Below are 23,266 nucleotides of genomic sequence, written 5' to 3'. Positions count from 1 at the left end.
ACACAAACAGACTTGAAGAAAAAACTGTCATGAGACAAGGAAATAAGTATCACTTTACTCAAAAGCTACAGCAATTACAAATGTATACTCCCAACAACTAAGCATCTAAATATATGAAGCAGAGTGAAGGGAAATAAAACAATAAATTTCAATAAAGGACAGATCATTCTGCTGAAAAACAAAAGCAGACTTACAGACAAAATATCGAAGAATATTTCATACACAGCCACATAATGCACACTCTGCTCAAATGCACTGAGAAAATCTGTAGAAGAGGTCACATGTTAGATCATAGAGTGAGTTTTAACAAATTTAAGTCTGAAGTAGTCTTTCTAACCACAAGAAATAAAAGCAGAAATTTACAAATGTGCAAATTTAACAGCACACTATTAGAAAACCAATGGGCTAAAGACCAAATCAAGAGTGAAATTATCAAGTATTTTGAGACAAACGAGACACATCAAAATGCATGTGTATAACCATTTTAGAGCAGTATTTAAATACCCGCAATAAAAAAACCTAGCACATCGAGAGTGCAGCTCTGTGACGGGAACTTGCCTGATGCACTCACAGCCTTGGGTCCAATATCCAGCTCTGAAAAAAGAAAATTAAGAAACCTCAAAGAACCAGAAAGAGAAACAATCAAGTCTGTAGTCTACAGAAGGAAGGAAATAAACACCAATCAGAAAATCAACAAAGCTAGGCCTTAAAAAAAAAAAAAAAATCAATGAATTGATGCAGTTACAATTTTATTAAGTAGACTCAAATAAACCAAATCAGAAATAGAAGACAGTTTTACTGAAGCCACAGACACTGGACTGTAAGACATTACTATAACAACAACAAACTAGACAAAGAAAAAACTGGATAAACTACACATATACAAGCTATCAGGACATACACATGAATGGAATCTGAACAGATAAATATACTGACCCAATAATCAAAAACTACTCACAAAGAAAAACAACCCGATTGGCTTCACTGGTTCTATCAAACCATGACTGAGTTAACACCTTTTCTCCTCAAACTCTTCCAAAGAACTTCAACAATATTACCAAGTGATTCTACAAAGCCAGCATGATCTTCTTAACAAAAATCCAAAGGAGAATTGGCCAGGACAGAGGAAAGTCCAATATGCCCATGACAGTTAGCACTAATTGTCCACTTCACAGGATGTAGTCTCCACTAGGAGGTTAAGTCTGGATGCACCTGTGAGGGACTCTCTAGATTTGGGTGACTGAGGTGCCAACAGCCACTATGTTGTGAGCAGCACCATCCCCTGGGCTGGGGTCCTGGACTGCATGCAAAGGAAAAAGGTAGTTGAACAGAAGAGCCTTCTTCCTGCCTACTTCCTGACTGTGTGTGCAATGTGAACAGCTGCCTCAAGCTCTGGCTGACATGCTTACTCCACTAGGCACTCTACGAACTTGAACCAGGAATATGTTCTTCTTAATGGGAAACCTGTGGCTCAGGTGGCAGAGTGCTTGCCTAGGAAGCATGGAGCCCTGGTTTGACGTCACACCCGATAACCCAGGCAGGATAACACAGGTTTATAATAACGCAGGTTTGTAATTCTAGCACTCAGGAAGTGAAGGCAGGAGGATTATAAGTATAAAAGGCATCCTCTCTCAGCTACATAGTAAGTTCAAGGCTAGCCTGGGCTACACCAGACTCTTGACTTTTAAAATGGGGAGAAGGGGATAGAGACACATAAATAGTTTGAAAATATACAGATACTCTGACCCAATAATTTGGGTCTTTTGGGGAAATAAACAGAGAGGCATCCTAAGTTTTATATTCACCAAAATATTACTTAAAGTGAAGCTAGAAAAAAATTGTATGTCTGATTGTACTTCTAGTGGCACCAAAACATAAAACCAAAGTTATAGCATATGATGGCTTCTGAGATAGTCTATGGATAATGGTTTTCACATTTTCAATACAGTCTAAAATTTCCTTCATAAACATACATTCTTTTTATAATTAGAAAGCTGAAGTGTTCTTTTTATCCTTTTATGAATTAAGTGTCTAATACTACAGCTCTACCTACATTTAAGAAGAAAAATACATGTTATTTATTCCAGAAAACAAAAACATGAGCAAAAACTTAATTTCCTATATCTTTACATCATTTAAAGGGGAATCTTTTAATTGATTTAATTATTGCTAATTACAAAGACAACTCAAAAACTTAAGTTAAAAACTAAAACTATAAATTTTCTATAATTTATATAACTAAAACTGTATTTTTTCTAATCAAACAACTTATTGATTCATGACCTACTTTAGAATTTTGTCTGTTCAATTTGGTAGGACAAATTTTGTTTCCTGATATAAGCATGAATCAAAAGAGGTGCTAAAAGTTTTAACTGGTAGGATATCAAACTCAAGTAGTCCTCTTCCAGACCCCACACCAGGTTTATGAATGGAACCATGAGTGGCTCCACAGAGGCTCCTCCTAGTGGCACTAGACTCTAAACTCATCAAATGCCAAAGACAGTCATTTCTGAAACATGAAAACAACCAAAACAAGGAGCCAACAATTCAACTGAGACATTTCTACAAATATTACCTAAGCTCTGTTAGTATAGTGTCCAAATAAATATGAAAACCTATTTCCTCTTCTAAAAAAATACTTCATTGCTAAGGCATGTTTTAAAAAAGACATTAATTTCTTAATGCACATTAAAAATGGTGTGATGTGATTCTGAAGTGTGAAACAGATATCCAAACTTAATTAAACCACAGATTTTTGTAGGAGTCCATTAACTTAAAAAGCCAAATATGTATACATATTCATTATATATTCATACCCATCCCATCAATGAGGCTATAATTGAATTATCACCCAAAGTAAATAAACCTTTTTTCAAGGCTTGAATATTCCTCTGAATATTTTGCAACATAATCACTAAAATGACAGTTGCTTTGATTTAAAACTTGGAGCCAGGCAGTGGTGGCACACACATTTAATCCCAGCACTGGGAGGTTATAGCCAGGTGGATCTCTGTGAGTTCGAGGCCAGCCTGGTCTACAGAGCGAGATCCAGGACAGGCACCAAAACTACACAGAGAAAAACAAAAACAAAAACAAAAAAACCTTGGGTTAACTGCCAACTGTACAACCAAGTGGGCTGAGCAAATTCGCAGCCATCTGACTAGTTCAAATAAACATTCTAAACCACAGATTATTCAGAAAATAATGGCCATAATATTTTCTCTTCACTAAAATAATTACTATATTCATTTTTCTAAGACAAAATTAACATCTTTGAAGATATAAGACTTACAATCTGACTTACACACTACCCATCTCTGTATATACATCCTAACTTACTGTCAGAGCTTTCAAATGAAAACATATACAAGGGTAGATTTAGTCCCTCAGATGACAGTTATTTTAATCCACTCACTGATGACTTTGTCTTCAGCCTTTGTAAGTGATAAAGTATGAGACAATGGCAAGCAATGGCCACCTCTGCATCTGTGGTGTGACAAGGCAGATCTCTGCAGCAGTGCAGACCGGAGCAGTGAGTGAGGAGCATGCAGCTGTGCAGACTTCTCCATGAGAAGAAACTAGAGGTCACCACATGAACCTCAGTCATAATGCGGACCCCAGTGCACAAGACAGAGCCTGGAAAGTTCTACTGACCCATCTCAAGCTCACTCTCTCCTTCGTCTCCACTGTGCTGAGTCCACATAGGAAATTCATACTTCACACATCACATTTTTCAATTCTGAAACTCGATTTGATTCATGTTCTGATTTTCACTGTAAAATTTTCAAGTATCAGAAGCAAATCCTATACCCTATTTTTCCATTCATATCAAGAGCTTAGCTTTAACTCAAGGCTTGTTTAAGGTCTATCTTATAATTCTATTTTCTGGTTCTTCTCATGGTTTCCTTAAGAAGAGTCATAATTTCTTTTTTCTTTGTATGTCAAGAATGTGCACTGTATTCTAGACACTCCAAATGAGACTGGCCATGGGACTGGAGGCTCTAGGAAGGCCCTCTTGTGAATGACTGCCTTTGGACCACAGGTTCTAAGTCGCCCTCTGTGGGCCGTGGTCTCCATGTGAGTTCAATTTTCAAAGCTTTTGCTTTACTGTATGGGGTCACCATCTGAATGCATAACTCGAGCTCTGGTTTATTTGTAAGTCACTTCTCTGGGCTTTGATTTTTGGATTCTGTTTTGAACTCAAGCAGCATGAATGTGGTTGGGGCGCCTGAAGATTTAGAGACACACACACACACACACACACACACACACACACACACACACACAGAGTCTTTTCTTAGGATTTCCACATCATGCTCCAGCTTGCAGGGGGCTTTTCCACTTCTTAGGCCAGAGACAGTTTCCTTTACCCTTCTGAATGTAGATGCTACCATGGCAATGGAACTCTTACTCTGTTCCAGGTAGGGAGAGAAGAAGAAGAGGAAGGCCCATTTCCGGAGTCCTCGCTACCACTTTGTAGCACTTTCCTCCACTCACCACTGCACAGGCTGGTCAGCTCTCAACTCCTTCCCAACCTGACTCCTACTAGTTATTTTTCAAGATTAAAGTTGTCTCCTCACCAGAGCTGTTGACATCATCAGTTAAAAGGTCTAATGTATTCTGTCTGCTTCAGCCATTGTATTTCACACATTTCACAACCAATATTTATATATTATCTTCAGAGTCACTGATGAGTAAATCCACGAAGCCTGTAATTTTCTAGTTTTTCTTATAGCTGCAATTCCTCTAAAGATAAAACTTCCCTCTACCAACCAACCACTTTATCCAGGTTAAAACTCTGTCTAGAAGAAGAGAGATAAGGGTTTGTTTTCTCTTTTTACTTTCACTTACCAATCATTTTCAGAATATGGAACAATTTTCCTTCACTAAAAATTCTGTACATTATCTTTACATTCTGTGAAATAAGATTTTATAAGTTGAACTGTTGAGGAAACTGTGTAGACAAGTTCCCTTATAAAATGAAGTTTGGTAGAAAGTTAGGGAAAGTTCAGAAAACTTACATGAATGAGTACAAATTTTCCTACCGAGGTGTGTGTGTGTGTGTGTGTGTGTGTGTGTCCGTGCTACAGTTTTACAATGAAGTAGAGCTTCTATGTTTCTTAGAGGCTAATTAATTCTTAAAATAGCAGTTCATCTTGCCATTTAAAGCTTTCAGAAAATGTTATGTAATTAATTATACCAATAAATCTAGTCAATGAATTGATAGCACTCGATAAAGAACAAATGTAAAGAAAATTTCTATTTTCATCAAAATGCTAGTCATTAACAAACCCCTCCAACCCGCAAATGAAAGCCTCTGAAGAAGCTGGCGTTTCTGTGGTCATGCCTATCTGATGGACTTGGGCCTCGACTGTCTTTTTCCCTTTCATTCAACTTATCCTCACATTATCTAACCGTTTGCCCAGTGACTGCTAGCTGTGGGAGATTCATCAGTGGAGAACAAACTATGCACAATGAATAATGCAGCCAACCCCCAAACACCTGCTGCCAGAAGAAAATGATTTTTTTCTATTTTCAAAAAGGAACTGGATTCAGAATGACGGATATGCCCACAGTTGCTATCAAGTCTGCCAGAGGAACAACAGATAAAAACTAAAATCCTGGTTGTTCTCCCAACACTATAGAAATGCCTGTGTCTAACTTCAGTGAAGTCCCTCAAAATCATTCTCTAAGTCATTCATGGTCAGTGCACCTTCATCTTTAATGTACTAGTTTTGATGACTGAGTCAGTCATCAAGTGATTTCCAAATATCAATTCTTTCATTTAATAAATAAAATGAACAGGCTATCACCACACATTATAGGAAAACAAAGTGTATAAATGATACACACAGGCATTTACATGTAAAATATTAAGACAACTTTAAAACATGGTAAAAACTTAAAAGTTCCACATTAATTTTCTCTCTCTCTCTCTCTCTCTATATATATATATATATATATATATATATATATATATATATATATATACACTCATTTTAAAAGAAAAATAATAAAAGAATCCAATTCTCTCAATTTATTCCCTACTTTAAAACAGAAACACAAGTTAGTCTAATATGGTTTTACTTCCCAGCATAGAAAAAGCCTAAGTCAGTCACTAAGAGCTGGTACCTGACCCTTACCTCCAGCTGTCCACTCCCCTACTCTCACATCTCATAAACCCTGGCAGTCGACCCATAAATACGTCCACTACCCAGAACAAGGGCGTGATCATCACTCTCCACTGTCAACCTGACTGGATTTGGAAGAACCTAGGAGACACAGCTGGGAAGGTGCCAAAGGGTGTTTCCAGAAAGCCTTAACTGCAGAGCAAAGACTCACTACAGGTAGGTGGTGCCATGCCATGGGCTGAGCCCTAGACTGAACAGAAGAGGCGAGGGAAAAGTGAGCTGAGCATCATGACTGCAGACACAGAGACAGCTGCCTTGCAGCCCTTTGTGCCTTCCCCCAGCTATAAGCCAGAATGAAGTCAGTCAGTCTGTCTGTCTGTCTGTGTCCCTCCCTCCCTTCCTCCCTCCCTCCCTCCTTCCATCCCTCCCTTCCAGTGCTCTTATCAAGTGTTCTGTCCCGGCAAGGGTCAGCTAACTTCTTCTGTAAGGGACAGGCCAGAAGCAGGGTCTCTGCTGCCACCACTGTACTGTCACTAGCGTTTGAAAGTAGTCACACACAGTCCACAGACACCTTAGTAAAATCGACACTGACATCTGAATCTCACCTTTTTATGTGACACTTGGTATACTTAAGAGCTTTTTTTAAAAGCAAACACTAGTCTTAGCTTATGAGTCACAGAGCAAAGGGCAGTTAGCATGCCGAACTTGGAAGTGTGTAAACCTCTGATGTGAACTGGAGCTGCAGCAGGTAACTCGTCCTTAAAACAGAAAGAGTACAAATGATACTACCATGTACATGTGAACTTTGAAACAATCTTAAAACATGGCAATCATTACTGTCTAAAACTTGACACATCTTACCCTCCTGTTCAGCCATTTGCAAATAACCTCCCTTTGTCAGAGGAGATGGAAAGTAGAATCTCTTATTGTGAGAGGGAGTTGAGAAAATTTCAGAAATTGATTTAAAAAAAGAGCACATTTGGATTTCAGTTATCTTTCATTCTGTTATGTGGATATAAAATGGCTCCTAAGGCTCATATGTTAGAGGCTTAGTATAGTGCTAATTCTAAGTGGTCTTAATAATAAAAACCCAGAGTCAGATATCAGGGTGAAAGCTGAAAGATCAGAGACGTGAAGGAGCCAGCCACTAGAGAGACTTCTTACCTCTACTGACTCCTGAAACTCAAAGGGCCTAGCTCCTGTCTCCACCCCGCCTTATCACCTGCCCTCTCCACCCAGCCATATCACTTTCTGTTTCCTCCTCCCAAGTGCAGGGATCAAAGACATGAGATCCCAAGTACTGGGATTAAAGGTGTGTGCCTCCACTGCCTCCAGTGGCTAGCTCCTAACTCTGATCTCCAGGCATGCTTTATCTGTAATGAGCAGAAACAAAACACCACCACACTGCGACCACAGCTTAGTGTCCCAGTGAGTGGTGCTATTCACAGGTATTGCATCATGAGGATGCTAACCTTACCAATGCATTAATCTACAGCAGAATGGGCTATAAGGAGATGGTAGCTGCTTAGAAGAAATAGATTGCTGGGACTGTGCCTTTGAAAAACAGGCCTTCTCCCCCAGAATTTTCATATCTGTATGAGGTGAGCAACCTTTTCCATACACTGCTGCTGCCATCATGCTCTGCCTCTTCAGACCCGCAGCAACAGAACAAGCTGATCATGAACTAAAACCCTCTGAAACTCTGAGCCAAAATAAAACTTTCCTCATTTAAAAACTGTTGTCAGTTCTTTTGTTATAGCAACTGGAAGTTGACTAATACATATTCTTTATAAAAATGAAAAAAAAAATCTAAAGATTTTAAATAAAAGCTACAAAGAAAAGTAGGAGGCCATGCCCCAAAGACATTTATAGTTCCTTGGTCTATGTTTACCAGGACACTAAAATCCTACCATATTACAATTAAGAAAAAAAAAAGTCATACTTCTGAGCTCAAAGAGAAGGCTGAAGGTAATCAAGTGAAATTCATCAAGTTCTAAAGACTGACCTAGAAGGACTGCACAAGTTTCCAAAGGCATCTCTCTTAACAATTGACAGAATCAGCTTCTGAGTTTTACACTCACATGAAAAATAACTGCAAACAAGGCAGTTGCTAATCAAATTCCATTATTACTATTTTTAAAATACTCCTATTTTCCAGAACTCAGGAATGTGGCAATGAACATGTCAGATCTCATCAATATCTAGATTTCAGTGCAGGTCAACTTCAAGTGGATTAGAAAGCTTGAAGGACCATCACAGTGTAGACAGAAATCATAAAACCACAGGCAAATAAAGGAAACCTGATCAAGAGACCCCTGACCTGGTCTTCAAACTTTATATACATTTAGGTATATTTATATATGGGGGGGGGGGAGCATAAGCCATGTACATGCACCAGGAGAAGCACCCCTGGAGCTGGAGATACAGATGGTTATAAGCCACTCGAAGTGTGTGCTGGGAACTGAACTCCACTCCTCTTAGCCGCTAAACCATCTCTCCAGCCCCAACATATATCATGCATTCAAATGCAGGCCACTGAACTATAAAAGAGAAAATCATAGGGACCTACAACTTGGTGCAGCTTTTCAGCATAACTTCAAATACATGATCCATAAACAAACAAAAACTGGTAAATTAGACTTCATCAATATGGGAGGCTTTTGTTCCACAAAAGACTCTATTAAGAAAGAGTATAAAGGAAAAGCTACAGATTGTGAAAAAATATATGCAAATCACTGGTCATTGATGAGTAACCTTATATTATGAACTTCCTTCTTCCCAAGTTATTGTTCAGCTCAACATTTTTCAAAACATTCCCACACCCGTTTCTCTGGTTTCTCATTATATTTATTATTTAAGTCTTACAAATCATTTTGCATGTAAGACAGGTCTTGCCAGAAGAGGACTTGCAAATCTCATAGGCTGTGCAAAGCTTCTGATGATAGTTGTCGGGCAGAAGGCAATGAGAAGCAAATGGGAACAGATCTTGAGGACAGACTTCACTGCGCAGACCCCTTCTTTGGGACCACAGCAGTCTTTAGTCAATAGCCTGTGTGTGTGGGCAAAGGAAATGCTTCTCTAGGGTTGGACAAAGGCTTCAGCAAGAACTGCAGGGTTCCAAATTCTTAGGTCATACTTTTTCCTCATTAGGGCCCTAACAGACACAGAAGACACACATTTAGTCTCCTCTCCAATTCTGTTACAACAGCAAACAGATGAGGGCCTGCTTCCTAGCACAAGCTATCCGAAGCCAACTGGACAAATGGCTTCTGTAAAACTGTCACGGGAGCCCTTTGACTTCTGAGTATAGCTTCAACTGGCCGTTGACTAACATAAGTCTACCTTTTTTTAAAGTCACAGTTATCCAAAGCAACCAATATAAACTTTAAATAAATGTGTGTGTGTGTGTGTGTGTGTGTGCGCGCACGCACAGTCTTTTTTTTTTTTACAAAGCCTTTATAAGCACTAGAAATTCTAATGAAACAAAAGGAGATAATCCATGCTACTGGGAGAGGGACATAGGAGAAAATCGGGAAGAGCTGGAGGATGGAATTGGGATTTAGTTACTGTGTTCAGCTTTTAGAGTTAACTTACAGACAAAGCCTAAAAGCTTCCATTCTATAAATAAATAAATAAATAAATAAACAAACAAACAAACAAATAAATAAATGTAAGCAGGATGTGAATGTTATCAATTTGGTCAAAAACAAAAGGTAGAAAACTGAGGTGGAGAAAGAAAGGGGGTATGATGGGAAAACGCAGACAAGTCTCACTATCCCCTTATGAAACAGAGAATTTAAAAATGTACTAAGAAATGCAAACGCCCCAGCATTATTGCATAGGCATCATTCAAAGAAGTAGGTGGTTATATGGCAGATGGTGTTGATAAGGGCAGAGAATGACAGTATGAGATGAAGTCTTCGCTTTCTTAGTAGGAGGCAAACAGACATAATTTGAAATTACTAAATCAAGAAATAAAAGTAGATTACAACACAAAGAAGGCACAGTGCTAGATCACTTCTAAGAATTATCTACCAGTCCTCCTGAAATTTTCAAACCCCTGAAAAGGGGAGGACACTTAAAAATTCATTCTAGAAAAATCAGAATTATCTATCAAAACTAGACAAAGACATGAAAAAACCCCACAGGTCAATAAATTCATTAATATTAGTGAAAAATTAATATGGATAATTACTTACATACAAAAAATAATGATTGAATATATATACTATGGCCAGCTACTATTTTAGGAACTGAGTTGGTCAGTAAATAAAACCAAGCCCCTATGATTAGCACAATACTTCAATTTATTTTTATAACTACAAAAAGCATTCTAGTAAACATCTTTAGGAAAGAATCTCAAGGCTTTTAACAAACAGTAAGGAACAAAGAGGACCTAAAGACAAACAATGGCCTCCTCTAGCACAAGAGTAGATGGTGCTAAGACTCAGGATGAAGGAAGCTTCATATCCAGTGCAGGGCTGTTCCAATTATGCTTTACTGAGCTCATCGAATACTAAGCCATAATCATTAAAGTGACTCTTTCCATGCTGGTAATCATAGTGTAGTTGTAACTTGGGTTAAATGTCAAGCAATTACTGTTCGACGTTTAGACCATGTACTTACTAATCCTCAGAGACACAAGCAACCACGGAGCATCAAAGTGTCTACTAAAAAAGGAAGACTGCAATGTGTCCCTAAGTTCAGTAAACAAAGGACTTCACTTTTGTACCTCATTCTGTGCTTGGCTGAAGAATAATCACAAAGATCTTAAGTCTGTACAATGACTAACTTTACTTTCCAAGGTAGTACATCCCCAAATTCCAAATAGGAGACCAGGAATTCCAGACCAGCTTGGGAAACACAGTAAGTCTCTGCCTCAAAATTAACAAAAATGACCGGGTGGTGGTGCTGCACACCTTTAATTCCAGCACTCGGGAGGCAGAGGCAGGTGGATCTCTAAAAATTCAAGGCCAGCCTGATCCACAGAGCAAGTTCCAGGGCAGACTCCAAAGCTACAGAGAAATCATGTCTCAAAACACTAAAATACCAAACCAAACAAACAAACTGAGCTGAGGGGATTGCCTGGTGGCATACTTCTAATTCCAAAGCTGGGGAGGCAGAAACAGAAGGATCCCTGGGGCTTGCAGCCAGTCTAACCAAATCAATGAGTTCCAGGTGCCTCAAAAAGCAACAGAGTAACAGCTCACATCAGAGAAGCTTCTTCTTGCAGTTGGGAATTAACACAGAAACCCATGCTGAATGATGAGCAGAAAATGAGAGACTTTGGAACACTCAGCCCTAAATGGGGTGTCTTCATCAAATCCCTCCCCTCAATGTTCAATGATCTATGGGGAAGGAAAGGCAGTAAGACTGTAAGAGCCAGAGATGATGGGAGACTCCAAGGAAACTGTGTTTCAGACACAATAGGACTGATGCACACAGGGATTACAGAGACGGTGGAAGCATGCACGAGACCTGCAACAAGACAGATGGGGTCCCAGAATTCAGAGGGTGAAGTGGACACAGGGTCCTACCTGTAACCAAAAAGCTATCTGCAATTGACCTCCACTGACAAAGGGAAAATTACTTTTCTACAATGGATTCACTGGGTGAATCAACCACACTTCAGGGGCAGGCCCCACTAACACAAAAGGAACTCAATTGTGGACCCTTCGTTTCATTATGCTTTGTTTGGGCTTTTTTTTCTTTTCTTTTTTCTTTCTCTTTTTTTGGTCTTACTGGTCTTTTGCTTGTTTATTTTGTGGGGGTTGTTTCTCATTTTGTTTTTATTTTTGAAAGAGGAAAAAAGAACAAAGTTGGGTGGGTAGAGTTAGGGAGGATTTGGGAGGAACTGAGGGAGGGGGAAACATGATCAAAATATAGTGTATGAGAAAAATGTTCAATTAGAAAAAAGGAGCAAGGTAACAAGTTAGAGCAGAGGAAGGTACTTGTTGCCAACCTTTGGTTTTAGTATGTGTGGTACACTCAAGTTTTATTATCTAGTATGATGGTCAATTTTTTATATCTTCCCACAAAAGTTCTGAAAATAAGTATAAGAATCTCTATTTTCAAAGCAGAATTAAGACTACCCATCCAATTACAATTATAATTGGTATATTTAGCTACTCTATACAGATTTGGTTTTTGTTCATTTGATAGAAATCCATGAAAATCCTCCACTAAGCTTCCTAAAACACCCTCTTTTGCTTCTTGAGTATTAATGCTTTATTATTTTTAGAGAAATACTGTTTACTAACTATTAATCTAAACTTAATAATTATGAAGTATAATCATGGTAATGAAACTGTATCTATGTAGAAAGTTTTTAATATTCTTTTCCTCATACTTTATATAAAATAAACTTGAATCAGACAGACTTAAATATAAAAACAGACCTTTAAAACTTCTGACCAAACATGAGACAAAAATACTAGTTTTTAGCTAGACTCCAAGCAATCACGAAGCATCAAAGAGAAGGAATGGCCAGGCACTGTGGTGCACTTGAGACTGGCGCTGAGCAGCAGAGCCAATCAGGTGTCAGGGAGTTTGGGCCAGCCTGGTCTACCTAGCAAATTCCAGGTCAGTCAGAGCTACACAGTCAGACCCTGTCTCAGAAAAACCTGCAACAAAAGGAAGGGGAAGCGGAAAGGAGACAAAATTAATGAATCAGGGATCATCATAGTTAAAACTCTCTTCAAAAATGCCGGCAAACATAGAAAGGGGCGGAAGTCTACAATTCTACTACCTACTATCTGACTCTAATAGAATGTATTAAGGCAAGGTAGATCTTGCCTTGTTATGCAAGAAACTGTCAATGATTGGTGCAATGAATGTAAAGTTGAACACCCACTTTAGAAAACAATTCATCAGTATCTTACAAAATGAAGCATACAATTACTATGAAACCTGCTGACACCATTCTCAGGTGTTTGCCCAAGTGAAATGAAAATACATGTGCACAGTGGTTTGGCAGTTCTTGTAACAGTCCCATCCATACTAGAAGCAACTTAATGTCTATCAACTCATAATTGGAAAAACCAACCATATGCATACCCCACCCAACAGAACAATACCCAGCATAAGAAGAGGTAAACTAGTTGACATGCGAGTTCTGGGAAAGACAGGCCCAGAAGATGCACTGAATGGCTTCATTTCTGCATCACAGAAAAGGAAAACATGCAAACAGAAAATAGACCAGGGGCTGCAGAGAAGAGGAAATTTTCAAGGGGGAAAAGAATTTTGTTTCTTGGTATTGGGAGTAGCTACATTTATTTGTGTACATTTATCACAACTCAACCTGTACACTTAAAACCAGTGAACTTTAAGACATAAATTGTATTTCTAAAAACAATGAAATTAAAATTTAACAACATTAATATTCAAACAGTAAGGTAAAATGAGTTCCCCCAAATCAAGCTGTCTAGGTATTTTTTTTTAAAACAACAGGAAATGTTTGTGTCTAGGTACAAAAGAGAGCTTGCAGTAGACTACCATTCTTTTTGAGAACCAGAAAAGCCAACAGAATTACAAAAACCATATTCACAAGCCAACATGAGGACAAGACTTCCAACTCCAGAGGCAGGGTGGGGAGTCTTTACTTTACACTTAACTAGGGCATTTTTCAATTTGGACTCAGAATGGAGGCTTAGTTTCAACTTGTTCTGTGCAGAATATTGTTGTCAAAGAACAGAGAAGCTAGGAGAGCACTTGGGCTAGAGTAACAAAACTGTCAGCATTTAGCAATTCAGAGTTCTTTGTTTTTAACTCCTCTAGAATATTCAACTGAATTTTAAAACCACACAGGGCCCAGAAGTTGGTGTGTATCTGCGATCCATCTTCTCAGGAGGCTAAGGTGGAAGGATCATGAATCCAAGAGCAACCTGGGCAACCTAGCAAGATCCTGTCTCTTACCCTCCCTTAGTTTAAGATGCTTTCCTCCCTGCCTAGATGAAAAGGTGAGCATTCTGTTATGGTCTGGATATGAAGTGCCTACCAAAAGGCTGGAGTATTGAAGGCATGGTCCCTAGCTTGTGGATTCAACCACAGATAGGAGAACTGTTGTGGAATATTAGTTTAAGATGTTACACTCGTTTAAGCTGTGGAATATTTGTTTAATGAAGCAAAGACCTGTTGCATTCTTTTATGTTGCATTTGTTTAAATCTGTAAAGCTGTGTTACTTTAAAACACCTGACTGGTCTAATAAAGAGCTGAACAGCCAATAGCTACGCAGGCGAGAGAAATAGGTGGGGCTACCAGGCAGAGAGAATAAATAGGAGGAGAAATCTAGGCTCCAAAGAAGAGGAGCAAGAAAAGGAGAGGGAGAGGAGGATGCCAGAGGCCAGCCACCTAGCCACACAACCAGCCATGGAGTAAGAAAGGAAGAAAGACATATAAAGAAAAGTAAAAAAGCCCAGAGGCAAAACACAGTAGAGGAGAAACAGGTTAATTTAAGTTAAAAGCTGGTTAGAAACAAGCCTAGGCCGGGCATTCATAAGAAAGACTAAGTGTCCATGTGTTTATTTCAGAGCTGGGTGGCAGGCCCCTAAAGAGTTGGAAAAAAAAACAAAAAACAAAAACCCTACAGACAACAGGTCAGTAGAGCTCTGGCCTAATCAATGGCTCAATCCACTGACAGATTCCTAATTTGATGGCATTACTAAAAGTGAGAAACTTCCAAGGTCACTGGAGACCAGAATCTGTTCAGACTTCTCTGCCTCTGCGGTCCTAGCTGAGAAGTCCTGCTCTATCATGCCCTCTCCCATCGAGTTCCCTCTTACCTCCACTGAAACGGAAACAAAGGAAGTGCTTCCTTATGTTGTTTCATTCAGATATTACATCACAGCAGTTAACATGCTCTCTGGCAGAAAATAGCAGGTCTGATATTCATTCAAAAGTAATTAGGTGGGGCTGGAGAGATGGCTCAGAGGTTAAGAGCACTGGCTACTCTTCCAGTGATCCTGAGTTCAATTCCCAGCAACCACATGGTGGCTCACAACCATCTGTAGTGAGATCTGTTGCCCTCTTCTGGCCTGCAGGCATACATGCAAGCAGAACACTGTATACATAATAAATAAATGTATCTTTTTTTAAAAGTAATAAGGCATAAATAAAACAATAAACCAACTTGATCTAACTGGTATTTATAGAACACTGTACCCAACAACATTCTTTTCAAATACATGTAAGACACATTTACCAAGCTCATACTTGGGGCTATAAAACAAATTTCCATGAATTTAAAACAATATCATCTTACTGGATTAGATTAGCAGAACTAACTCTGGAAAATCCTAATATTTGTAAACAAACTACTCACTGATCCCAGATCAAAGAGATACCGGGAGCAGACACAGTTGTGTTTGCCTACAGTCCCAGATACTCCTAAGAGCGGCAAAAAGGACCCCCTCAGCTCAGGGTTAGAGGCTAACCTGGGAAACAACAGAATTCCAAGCCCCCAAAATAGAAAAATCTGAAAGTAAACAATTTAAGCAGTCAAAATTTCTAGTATGCTTATAATGAAAAATCAAATGACCTCAGTGTCTAGCTCGAGAGATTAGAGAAAAAATTATATCCAAAGAAAGCAAATAATAAGCAGCAGAGAAGAAACAAGGGCTTTAAAAACAGAAAAAGTAGAGGCAATCAGTTAAACTAGAGATTGGCAATGAGAACCCCAGTAAATTAATACATGTCTAGCTATGCTGCTAAAGAAAAAAGCATACTCAAATTACCAGATCAGAATGATGTGAATGACAGGGGAGAAACCCTAAAGCAATGGTTCTCAACCTGTGGGTCATAACCTCTTTGGGTGGGGGGGGGTTGAACACCCCTTTCACATGGTCGCCTATGAACATCGGAAAACACAGATATTAACAACTTATAACAGCAGCAAAATCACACTTATGAAATAGCAAAGAAAATAATCTCATGGTTGGGGTGACAACATGAAGCACTGTATTAAGGGATTGCAACATTAGGAAGGTTGAGAACCACTGCTCTAGAGGTTACACAGGCATTAGACTCCCTGTGTTTTCTATAGATACTAAAAGGATAAAAGACTATTACAACCAACTTTCTGCTGGTGTCTTCAAGGAAACAAAAATTCCTTGAAAATCATGGCAGAAACATTCAGGCACGTGACCAACAACTAGTAGAGAAACCAAACATTAGGCAGACCAGTGAGCGGCTGGGGAAGCAGCTGGGCAGTAGAGCACCCACCTAGCACGTGAAAGGAAACTCATCCTCAACACCAAAAAGAAAACCAAATCCCCACCTGATTCATGCTCATGAAAAGCAATGTGAAATAAATTTCCAAGCAAAACATAAAATTAGAAAGAAAATACACTACAAAGATCCTGGATTTACTTCATTATTGATCATTATTATTAGTCGATTATATAGACTGACATATTTTTCCAATGAAATCTGTTGAATTTGGTTAACAAACTCGGTATTATTTTACTTGTATTCTAACTCTGAAGACTATCAAAATTTTCAAGTTGTACTTCCTCTTATTAACTTAAAAATTAAAAACATATCCAACAGTAAAAGCAATTAAGTAAATGATGAAATCAAAAGCATGGATGATCATAAACATTAAAAGAGTAACACTGCAGAAAAATAATGACATGAAAACATGGTGATGAATGGCTGTTAAAGAGACAGAACCGTTTACCCTGTAGTAGGTGCTACAGGTCTGCATAGTCATGGGTCTGTAAGTGTGTATAAACTCACACAATGCTCAAGCCTAACAGAGGAAAAGGTGCCCGAGAGGATTGACAACGGGTCTCTGGGTGACAGGACTTCAGCAGTAGTCTAAACTCTTAAACCGTGCTGCTGCTGTTGCTTCTGTTTCCCAAATTTCCATCCTCGGACGTGCTGCATTTATAACTGAGAGATGAAAACTAGGAAAGTCAGTCAAGTACTGAACATTAAACTTATCTCAGAAAAAATGGTAACTCCTTAGCACGGCAAGTGGCTTGGCTGCAGGCACAGCTTTGTGCTGCTGGTTCCCTAAACCCAGAGGCAGCCTTTGAAGCCAGGTTGGGTACCTCTGCAATCCCAGGTCTAGAGGAGCTGGAGCATGAAAGCATAAGACAGGCCATGCTACGCAGCAAGACTCTTGCTCGGAAAAAACCCAACCATCACCGCCAACAACGAGGGAATCAACTTGTGCTCTTATTTTCTACTATTTACAAGGAAAATTAAAAATTAAATATCAAATCAAAACACGAACTCTTTCAAAAAGCAAAGCATGTGTTGGGCATGGTGGTGTCCACTTTTCATTCTAGCATTCACCATATGAAAATAAAAGGAATTTTATAAAATAAATTAAATATTTAAAATACAGAGCTTAAAAAAAAAATTAAAAACATCCTTTAGGGAATGGAGAGATGGCTCACTAGTTAAGAGCACTGGCTGTTCTTCCAGAGGTCCCAGGTTCAATTCCCATCACCCATATGGCAGCTCACAACTGTCTGTAACTCCAGTTCCCAGAGGACCTGACACTCTTCTGTCCCCCAAGAGAGCCCACACTCACATGGTGCAGAGATACATGCAGATAAAAATCCAAACACACAAAATGAAATTCTAAAATAGTCCTTTTAAAAAAAATCAAAAGCAATAATAAAAATTTCCTCTTTATAAATGATTTCTCTTTGTAGAGTGACAGGACAAAATTATTTCTATGTGAATTATACAACTAATGTGATAACTCAATTAAAATTGTGAGAATAAGTTGTTTAGGTAGTTTAATATTTGCAAAGTAAAGCATGGAGAAAACAATTTCTTTATCCATGTAATTCATGGAAATTATATATATCAGGGCAATTAAAAATGGTTGTAAAGCAACTAATAAATGCCATTATGTAATTAAACCAATTAGTAAGAATTAAATTGTTCTTACATTTAAAGGTGTTACGCTGATAATTCATCCAACTCTACCAACAAGTTAAAGCTCAGAAAAGGAGAAAATACAATTAGTTGATGTACTGTCTACAAGGAAAAAAGATGCTTCATGCTTCTGCAAGTATTTTAAGGAAATAGTCACTAAAACAGTTTGCTATAAAATATGAAACTTTTAAAAACAATTTGCTTCCTACAGTGTTTTATTACAACATTTAGAGTACATAAATAGTTCACGTAACACAGCGGCTAAGCAGAAATAAGAAGCAGCATTTAATGCGGTGCTCTGAAGAAAGAGTCAGCAGACTTTCTGTTCTTATTAGCAATACCTGCCCCAACATGCTTGACAATGGACAGCAGCTCACTGACAAATCCTTCATTTCATATTTTAACAATCTTGAAATCAATATATAATTAACTTATAATGATCAAATAAGCAGCAAAAGGATTGTTCCAATGGAAAAGCTTAATTAAGTAATATATCCAGACAAACAGCACCCAACTCAGAGATACCTGCCATACTGCTGCAGTTAACTCCTTCCCATGAAGAAGACAGTCTAAGCTTTCTGTTCTCTCCTTTCCTCACTAGCTATAAGGCTGGGGTGGCTATTCACCCTCAAGGGCCCATACTTAAGACCCTACAATTTGGGCCCCTAAGAGTGCTATAAGAAATGTTAAAATATAAGTCTCTATGCTGAATTCACATCAGTTTGACATCCCTGTAAACTGCAGATGCCTCCATACCCACTAGTGTCTCAATATTGGGGGGAAAGAGGGTATAAGGGGCTATGTCCTAAGGTTCATATCACATGTTGAAACTTTCTGACATATTCTAAGTTATTTCTATCCTGGAGATGGAATACAGTAGAGGCAAGCTGGCAGAACAGACAATCATTCAAGAAGAACTCAATAACCTGGCTAAGCATAAGCCCAACAGTCAAAAGGTTGAGCGAGGCAGGAGGTTCTCTACCTCCAGACCAGTCTGGACTACATACTAAGACTCCCAACACCTCCACAAAAAGCTACCATAAACAAGTTCAATAACTGAGTTTTTAAGTTAAAATGGACATTTATAATTCAAAGAAAAAAGATGAGAAAGCAACACATCCAATTGTTAATACTTATTTCTGGAGAAAGATGAGGTGGAAGTGAAATGTCCACCCAGGGTAGTAGAACATACCGGCAATCCTAGCACTCAAGAAGCCAAGGTAGGAGGAGTATCTATCACGAGTTCAAGGCCAGTCGAGAGTACAGAGTAAGTTCCAGGACAGCCTGGGTTACACACAGTTGAGATTCTATCTCAACAACAATCACAAAAATGGAAGACAGCACTTAATAATTCATCTGGTTAAAAGACAGGAAGAATCAACATACATAAGTTCAAATGAAAAATAAGTATCATTTTGTACTGGAGTGACTATCATACACCTGCAGCAAACAAACCAACACAAATATCCTGTCCTACAAAATAAAAATACTAGTAACAGTAGTAAAAATGTCTATAGCAACTAGTCTCCACACAGTATTATTGTCACTAGAGGGAGTTTTGAGTATTCCCTCCCTAAAATGATATCCTCTCAACAACAGCCTTCCAACCTTGACCTTACTGAAAGCTTAGACTGGCAGAACTAGAAAAATCATGAATATATGCTTACACAATCTGTAATCATAAAAATGCTTAGTTTCTCATATTTGATTCTGAGTTTCATTTTCCATAAGAAATAATTTCTCTCTCTCTCTCTCTCTCTCTCTCTCTCTCTCTCTCACACACACACACACACACACACACACACACACACACACGACTTCACTGGGGTTCATGTTGTCTGACTTCCTTAAAGGACATAATGGCATCCACCAGAAAAGCAAAACCATCTAGTTTACTGTCACTGTATATGCAGTGCTCCAATTTTGAGGTAGGGTTTGACAAAAGGAAAATAAATTATAAACTATAGTTCCTGACAAAATTAAAGGGAGACACTACACTATCAACGCAGCATTATCCAACTGTGATGACAAAAACCATTACCACTAACAGTCGGCAAGGCAAAATAGCAACCTTTGCGGTTTTGAATTGTCTGTGACTTCACCTTCTTAAAGTGGAAAAGCCAGCAAATTAATCCTAAACTTTTCTTCAGATTATTCTTTTTAATATTAAGAGAACAATGCTGAAAATGATCAAAATTCCCTATAAAATAGGAAACCAATGTAAACTATTTTAAATAATTTTTGTTTGTGAATCCATAAAACAATAAAAAATACAGCAGACAACGCATAAAACATTTCATTTTTCTAACCTTTCCTCTTCAGACCACTTCTCCCTTTCCTGTACTTACTGGTTTTCTAGTATTATTCTAGGACCTCCTTATACAGAAGAGCAATACAAATCTTAGTCATTACACTCTTAACATAGAAAACAACACACAATTCACACCATTCTACTTCTTGCTTCTTTCACTTTATGCCAAAGTTTTGTGTCCTTCTTTTTTTCACAGGTAATAATGGCTAGTCCTGCAAACTACCCAATGGCACTCTAGTCAGTAAACTACTTGGCAAATAAGGTTTCCCCCCACAAGATTTTAAAACAAACCAAATTTGAACTGTTCCGTGGCATATGATTTAGAGACAGCCACTAAGTTATATATATATATATATATATATATATCTGATTAAGAATTCCTTTTTAATCGGGTATGAAAATGGAATTTTCTTCTGTAATCTCTAACAACGCAATCGAGTGAGATTACCTTTCCCGTGATTTCGGGGATCGGTGCCTAGTCAAATCAACGATGCCTGTAAAAGTTTCTTCTTGTGCTTTTCTTTCACTGAAAAAGAAAAAAAAAAAAAAAAACACCGGGGTTTGTTGTTGCCGTTGTCTTAAAAGCGTCTAGAAAGCCTTTCAGGTTGTGGGGGTTACGGTATTCGAATATCAAAAAAACAACAACAACAACAACAACAAAAACCAGAACCTGATCTGTCATCTGCCAGGTCAGAGGCCAAAGCTCTTCATCTTTCAGGATTCTGCTGACTACCCCGGACATTCTACGGCGGCAGAAAACACCCCAGGAATATAAACTTCGTGGCGCTACGTACGGGCCGAGCCAGGACCTCGTCCGGGGCGGTCAGCTCCGCAAGCAGAGAGCGGTCGGGCGCCCGGGGCCCTGCGCAGCTCGCCGGACCAAGCCTCGGAACCACGACCACTAACGGAACCAGCCCTGGGCGGCAGCGGCGGCCGCTCGGACCGCGGAGCGCGGCGCGCGCCGGCCGCCGCGAGGGCGGGGGCTCGGCGGCGGCGGAGCTGGCCGCCCCATCGCCCCATTGGGCGCCGCTCCAAACGTGCCCGAGTGGTGACAGGAATAAAGTGGGTCACAAGGCCTAGCGGGTCCCGGGCGCGAGTCCTGTCGGCGGCCGACTCGGCCTGCCCCGCGCGCCGCCAGCCTCCAGCGCGCTGCGGGCCCCCGGCGCCTCCCCGGGTCGCAGGACCCGCCGCGCCCCCCTGCCCCGCAGGTAACCCCGGCGGCCCCGCGGACACTTCACGCAGGCCCCGCTGAGCGCGACTCCCGGGAGCTCGGCGCTCCGCTGGCCGCCCGACCCCGGCCGCAGCTCCCGCCCTCCGGCCTGGCCGCCGCCGCCAGCCATCCCCGGGCCCCGCACACCGCCCCCCGCGCCCGCGCTCGCCCGCCCGCCGGTCCGCCCGCGTCCTCACCGTGCGACCGCCTGAAGCTCCGGCTTCCTCCCTCCCCCACCCGGGACTCCGGCCGCGGGGACTCGGGACAGCCAGGCCGCGACGACCGGGAAAAGCCGCGGCGGCTCCCGGGGCCTGCAGCACCTGGGACGGCCCGGGGCGCGCCCCCAACCCACCCCTCAAAATTCACCGCTACTGCCGCGCTCCTCCCCCTCCCGGCCTTCCCCTCCTCCACCGGCTCCGGAAGCACGCATGCGCCGCCGAGGCCAGCCGCCCGCCGCGCGTCCGACCGGGGCCCACCCCGGCTGGGTGCACTCACCGAGAGCGCGCGCGCGGCGTTGGCGGCGGCGGCGGCGACGGCCAGATTTCCTTCGCGCTCTCGCAGGCCGGGGTTTCCTCTCTCCAGCCGGTAGCCGCCAGCCGAGTCCGTGATTGCGCTCCCTCCCGGCGCATGCGTCGTGGGCGCGGGGCTCCGCGGCCGGCCGGGCTCTGCACTCGCCCCTCCCCTCGCGGCCGCCTTCCCCAGCGCGTCCCGGCGCGCATGCGACTTTCCCCCGTTAGGCAGCCGCGCGCCGCTCCGCGCTGCGCTGCTGCTGGGGGGATCCCGGGCGCCCGAGGAAACCCCACTCCTGCGGGCCGGCGTGTGCACGCTCTGCCGCCGCAGAGGGAAGCCGGGATGGCCCGGGGGGCCCCCTTCCCGGCTCGGGCCGGGAGGCGGGGCCTGGTGGAGGGTGCGGCCGCCCGCCCGCAGCGGTTTGGGTGTCTCTGGGTTCCCCGGGATGCCGCGATCCCTTCCCTGCCTGTGGGAGCCGCCGGCCCGACAGGGGCCTCTGTCCCTGGAAAAAGCAAAGAGCTTAGCTGACGCCAAGTTAAACTTCTCCGACCCGACTTGGAACAGGTCGGCTTCCTCTCCAGGAGGTGCGTGGACTGCCGGGGACTCGGTTTCCCGGCTGCTCCCCGGAGGTGGGCATGGGCGACCCAAGTGACCTGGGCTGCAAAAGGTCGGGATGTGTTTTTGCTCCTTTTATGAAAAGGCAAGAGGCACTGTGTAGATGAGGATGGCTCCAGGGACGAACCAGGACCCTAGTTTACACTGGTTTCGTGGCCACTGCACCCGAATTATTGGGAAAGAAACCCTGAGAGCCCTAATTCCTAGTAACATGTTTTAAAAATCAATTTGGACATTAAATAAACCTGTGCTCTTTAGCTCCAAAATCCTCTCTCCAAGGTTAGGTCCACTTCAGTAAGAATTCAAGTTTTGGTGTATGCTCAGAATAAAAGAACTTCAAAACCGGCGCATTTAGCAGCGTGCTATCCCAGCAGTGTGAACTCTAAGGAAGGAGAATCCTCAAATTCCTGGCTAATGTGGGCTGCATAGCCAGACCCTGTCCGGAGAACAGGTGCATAGTTTGTTCATTTCGACGTCGAAAGGCTCTTCCTGCACATCTCTGCTGTTCTGAATCCATCTGCTGCTCTGGGTCATTTCCTTTGAACAACTTACCCATTCTCCATTCAGTCCCTGTGGTCCAGCCAGGACATTGCGGA

General features: G+C 41.3%; 1 protein-coding gene across 8 annotated transcripts in view; it reads right to left on the bottom strand.

The window, feature by feature from the left end:
• The window catches only part of Clock (clock circadian regulator), an 83,571-nt gene extending 61,308 nt beyond the window's left edge, over positions 1–22,263 (bottom strand). For 3 of the 8 annotated variants that reach the window (XM_036200742.1, XM_036200736.1, XM_036200745.1), the window contains exons 1-2: positions 21,743–21,928; positions 20,784–20,861 (exon numbers count right to left, since the gene is read on the bottom strand). The gene's annotated coding sequence lies outside the window, so the exon portion shown is untranslated. Of the gene's footprint in view, positions 1–194; positions 266–18,037; positions 18,089–20,783; positions 20,862–21,005; positions 21,277–21,742; positions 21,930–22,040 lie in introns of those variants that run through there. The other 5 variants (XM_036200741.1, XM_036200740.1, XM_036200737.1 and 2 more) reach the window with 5 other exon arrangements.
• Between the last annotated feature and the right edge of the window lie 1,003 nt (positions 22,264–23,266).

This window comes from Onychomys torridus, chromosome 10, assembly GCF_903995425.1.
Source record: "Onychomys torridus chromosome 10, mOncTor1.1, whole genome shotgun sequence".
Taxonomy (NCBI): Eukaryota; Metazoa; Chordata; class Mammalia; order Rodentia; family Cricetidae; genus Onychomys; species Onychomys torridus.
Note: the sequence above shows the minus strand (reverse complement) of the source record. Positions and strands in the feature narration are given on the sequence as shown.